The following is a 6,000-nucleotide window of genomic DNA, read 5'->3' as shown; positions in this document are numbered from 1 at the left end:
CTGGGTAAGATATGCCTCAGCCAGGAGAGGCTGGGAATCTGAAAGGAATCACAGATCAATAGGAAATACAGTTTCTTAAAGGGACCACAACACAGTTCAGTAATAGAAGATATGTGAGGTCAGAGAGAGATAATTTGAGGAGAAATATTTACATTTTGGGTGGTGAGAGGATCTCAGAGAAGGTGATACCTGATAATGGACTAATAACCTACATAGGCAAGATGAAAACTGAATTAATGAATTAATTAATTAATCAACAAGTATTTATATGCCTACACCTGCACATGTGCACTCACACACATACATAAAATGTAGTTAGATACAGAGAAAAGACTCTAGGAATTGTGGGTATCAAGAAAGACTTCATTTGGAAGACAGTGCCTGATTTGCACCTAAAAAAAAAAGAAGAAAGAGACTCTGTAAGATTGAGGTAAGAGGGAAAGTAGACATTGAAGAATGCATGTTTTCCAGATTAAGATACAGAATTGAATAAAAAGTCCATTGCATTAATCCATAAGTGCCTATATCTTTTACAGACATTGTGGATGAGTGAAGTTGGTACAGAATTGAATAACAGGAAAAGAGAAGGCTGAATTATATTTGGGAAATAGTATAGTACTTTCAGTGATTCCAAGCTGAACCTTGACCCAATAGAAAAGGCACTGACTATAGTCAGAGCCTTTATTGCTTACTACCCTGTGACTTTCAGTGAATCTATTATCCATTCTAGGTCTCAGTTTTCCCATTTAGGAAATGAGAAGGTTGAATTAGAAGACCTCTTGAGATCCCTTTCAGTTCTAATTTAGTAATCCTATTGTTGAGATTGGGAAAGGGGGAACCCCAAAACACCCAAACTGGTGTCATGAGGTGTCTCAAAAGAATTTGCAAGCTTGCATCTCCTTGTCAAGGGGCTAAGTTTTATTGAAATTAGTGGTATGCCTTTACCAAGCATACTGAATTGTAAGGGAATTTAAAACAAACAAACAAAAAAAAAAAAACAGGACCAAGGAAAATCATTTTATCCAGTTTCTACCATAGATATGCTAATTCTATAGCTCATGGGTAGGGCTGGGAAGTAATCTCCAGATGAATTGAGGGGTTTCTCCAAAATTTGATTATTATTGACCATCACTCAGCAATGAACTGAGAAGTAGTCTATTCAGAATCAGACAGATTGGACATAGGAGTTTCCTGAGGCAGACTTCAAAACCAAAAGTTTAAGGGTTTCATATTTTATCACTATGATCTTATTTCCCCCCCTTTTTTAAGCACCAATATTCTCTAGGGAGAGGAAATGTAGTAAGTGGATAAGAAGTCTGGGGTTCAGACTTCTGACACATACAGACTATGTGACTAGTCACTTAGCTTCTCAGTATCCCTAGACAACAAGACTAGAAGTTGCAGACAAAGAGCTGATGACATTGTATAGGAAGTTACTCACAGAGAGTCCCATATTCCAATATATTTAAAGTCCTGTTTTTAAAAATTCCCCAGTTAATGCTAAATGGCTGATAAATTTTAGAATTTTACAATCTCTGACAAATCTAAATTATTGGTGATCTGATAGACAATGAAGGGATATAAAAGAAGAATAAACTGTGGCATATATGTAAGAAGTGGCATACAAAAAAGCATAGCCATGGAGACAGATTTCATTGGTCCAGGGAACTTCTAGATAAGCTAATTACCCCTCCCAAATTAGGCTGGCACCTTCTTTTCAAAGTGTCAGGGAAGGGGCAGCTAGGTAGCGAAGTCAATAGAACACCAGTCCTGAAGTCAGGAAGACCTGAGTCCAAATCTGGTCTCAGATACTTAATACTTCCTGGCTGTGTGACTCTAGGCAAGACCCAATTGCCTCGGCAAAAAAGAAAAAAAAAAGTTTCACAGAGCTGCTTATACAATTGAAGGCTTAATGGCTTGCCTGGAATAAAAGCTTGCCTATGTCAGAAACTGTATTTAAATTCCAATCTTCAGGAATCCAAGTCCAACTCTTATGCATTATACTCTACTATATATGGGATATCATTTGGGAAATGTATGATTTAAAAGGAAGTGGGGCATTTATGGAGGAAGCATAGTATGAAAGTATACTGAATTTGGAGTCAGAAAACTTGGATTCAAATGTTACTTCTGTCACTTACTCCCTGTAAGTCACTTGGCTTCCATGGACCTCAGTTTCCTTGACTAGAAAATGAACATGTTAGATTAAATGGTCTCTTAGGTCCCTTCTAGAGTCCCTAGCCTGAGTGCTGGACTTCTCAGTCAACTAGCATTTGTTAAGCACCCAAGAAATGTTAAAAAATAGCAAGAGATAGGCCCTGCACAAACCAAGTCTTCAATGGAGTGTCTGTGGAAGGATATGATTCAGATCAAAAGGCCAATATTGGTTGTTAGCTTTTCTTCTGGAGAGAGTATCCACATGGATTGACTGAAGACATTTTTAAGAAAAATTGATGAAGAATATATACTTCTAGACTTCAAAATATTATCAAATGGTCCTCATCAAAAATTTCTGATAAAAGAAGGAAATAATTAGTATATCAGACAACATCTTCAACCTAATATTACCTCAGCAGTATTCTCTACCCTCTCTTCATTTGCCTCAATCTCAGAGGATGGTAGTTCTTTTCCTTATCAGTTCTAACCCCTTCATTTGTGTCTTTGATTCCACAGTGTAACACTTCCTCAGAAAACCTACCTCTTCTCTGTAAGAAATGACCAACAGGAGGAATACAGAGAGGCTTGGAAAGACTTACATCAACTGATGCTGAGTGAAATGAGCAGAACTAGGAGATCATTATACACTTCAACAATGATACTGTACGAGGATGTGTGCTGATGGAAGTGGATATCTTCAACATAGAGAAGAGCTAATCCAATTCCAATTGATCAATGATGGACAGAATCAGATACATACAGAAAAGGAATACTGGGAAATGAGTGTAAACTGTGAGCATTTTTTTGTTTGTTTGTTTGTTTTTTGTTTTTCTTCCCAGATTATTTTTACCTTCCGAATACAATTCTTCCTTTGAAACAACAATAAAATTCGGTTCTGCACATATATATTATACCTAGGATATACTATAAGATATTTAATATGTATGGGAATGCCTGCCATCTAGGGGAGGGAGTGGAGGGAAAGAGGGGAAAAATTTGGAACAGAAGGGAGTACAAGGGATAATGTAAAAAAAAAAAAAATTACCTATGCTTATGTACTGTCAAAAAAAAGTTATAGTTATAAAAATTAATAAAAAAAGAAAAGAAAACCTACCTCTTCAATCATCCCTTTTCTTTCCATAACTTTTAACCTCTTTTCCAAAAGTTTCTTCCCTGTTTTCTTCAGACATTCCCAGAATTCTCCTATTCTGAAGGAAAAACAACCTTCACTTGACTTATCCCATCTTCCTATTTTCCTTCCTCTTACATTCAAACTCCTAGAAAACTTTCTTCACTCATTCGTCTTCATATTTCTTCATACATTTCATATAATTCTTCCCTCTCACTTCGCTACTTATAGCCTGTTTACATCCTTATCATTTGGCTGACTGTGTTTCCATAAGGTCCCTGATAATCTCTTTATTGATCAACACACTTCTCTTTTGTAAGTTTTCATCCTTCTAGACTTCTGTGTAGTGTTTGAAACTGTTGTTCATTTCTTTTTTTCCTTTCTTACTGAGTTTTAATGTTACCTTTTCCTCTTTGGTTATTTTCCTAGTGGACCAAACCTTTTAACTTACCTTTGTGGAATATAAAAGCATAAAAAAGCCTTCTGCTTAGTGAAACAAGAAGTATTTTCCCATAAAATCCTTTCCAGAGTCCATAGGAAAACTTTTTGGAAAAGTGAGTGGCAAATCAAAGACAAAAAGGCAAATGCATTAAGATATTTAAATTTTGTCTGGTTTTAATCTTTGCTTCCTGGCCCACCTGAAGAGAATAGCTTTAGACTTGCCCTTCTCCATTATGAAAGTATTAAGCTTATCTTGGAAGAAAACAAAGTGCTTTTATTTAAGACTGAGTGGTCCAGGAGGGAATGGAATGTCAACTTAGTTTCTTTACAATTGTTCAAGATTTTTTATGTGATCTTCTTGGTGCATGTTGGAGATCATGGGGGAAATGCCAATTTGGATATTTTCCTCCAAGTTAGAAATGCTTGAACATTAGATTAATGCTAAATTAAATAAAACTATTTCTGGAAAACTTGAGCCTAAATTTTCTTTCACAAGAATCATCATGTCCCATTGGTGTATCACAAAGCTCTGCTTAAGGCCATTATCTCTGTCTCTGTCTCTATCTCTCTAAGTCTCCTCTCTCTCATCACAAGCATCCTTGTTATCAACAGTAACATTAGTTGAAGCAATAAAAGTTCCCTTGGATTCAATTTTCATCTTGATGCAAGTGATTCTAAAAATATATGCTGCCCTTATTTTTCTCCCGAGCTCCAGTTCTGTACTTCCAACTGCCTACTAGATAGCTCTTCACCTGGGTAATCCATAGGCATCTCAAATTTAACATATTCAAAATGGAATTAATCCTTCTCCTGGAATCCTTCTCCTCCCCTTCCCCACTTTCTCCTCCTCCTCATTCTCTTTTCCCTTTTTTGGTTCACCACCATTCTTTAATTCATTCAGGTTTGTAACTTGGGAGGTATCTCTGATTTTTTATTTTTTATGACATCATCTAACCTGTCAGCTGCCAAGTCTTATTGATCCTTTGATTTTGACATTTCTCTTCTAACAGTTCTATTTGGGAAATTGCTTAGCACTATGACATGAAATAGATATAAAGCAAATCTCACACCATCTATCTCAATGGCTTCAACTGAATAGTAGAGTTGGACAATTTAAAAAATATTTATAATTAAAATATAAAAATGGAATGTTGTTATATCTGGAGTGCAAATTACCTTTATTTTCTGAAACAAATAGAATGAATGATTATGAACAAGAAAGATGTCCTCATTTACATTGAATTAAAAATTGTGTATAATGAAAACTGTGATCAAAAGAAAAATATCAGGGGAGGAACAATGTGGCAAATATGACAAGTTAAAATTTTGACATCTAAAATATATGAAGAAATGTTAAATATTTATACAGGTAACTCCCAGTCTACAATGGATAAAAGGCCAAAGAAAATGAATAGTTTCAAAAGAAGAAACCTAAAGTTTAAAATCCACTTGTAAATACTTAATCTCTAACAATCAAAGAGATGTAAATTAAAATAACTTTGGATGCTGCCTCATGACCAGTAAGTAGGCAGAAAAATTTTTTTTGCAGGGCAAAAAAATAATGTTGGCAAGATTGCTGGAAAACAGGTATACTTATCGATTGTGGAAATGAAAGTTTATAAGGGAAATTTAGTAATATCTTGCAAAAGTTACAAATATAACCAGACCCTTTGATACAATAATTGTTAGTGGAAATATGATCTAAGACTGTTATCAAAAACAAATCAAAAGGGTTACATTGTTCAAAGATTCTCCTAGAAGAATTATCTGCCATTGTAAAAACCCTGGAAGCAACCTATAGATATATAATAGGAGGCAAAGGTTTATGTAAAATTTTGCACATTCATGTATTAGAATGTTAAAATGTAAGCAAGCTCTATAAGAACATAGATGGACCTTTATGATATAATGGAAAGCAAGCAGGTTGGGGATGAGGAGGGGAGGAGATCATGAAGAAAAAGGTGTACACTAAGCATTCCCACATAAAAGGAAATGAACAAATTAATTAAAACTCTTTAAACAAATAAAACAAATTAAATGAACAAATAAAGAAAACTGATGGAAACTTACAGGGACTTTATTGAAAAGGTATGATACTACATCTTCAAATTCCTTTTTTAAATATAAATAGGTGCAAAGAAGTATGATTAATTGTATTGATACAAAATGCTCAGTTTGTCATTCAAAATTCTTTATAACTTAGCCCCTCTTCTACTTTCCAATCTTCTTATACCTAAATTCCTGAAACCTTATACCTTACTCTTTGATCCAGT

The sequence above is a fragment of the Sminthopsis crassicaudata genome, chromosome 3 (assembly GCF_048593235.1).
Source record: "Sminthopsis crassicaudata isolate SCR6 chromosome 3, ASM4859323v1, whole genome shotgun sequence".
In the NCBI taxonomy this organism is placed as follows: Eukaryota; Metazoa; Chordata; class Mammalia; order Dasyuromorphia; family Dasyuridae; genus Sminthopsis; species Sminthopsis crassicaudata.
The sequence above is the reverse complement of the archived record's forward strand: the minus strand, read 5'-3'. Positions refer to the sequence as shown.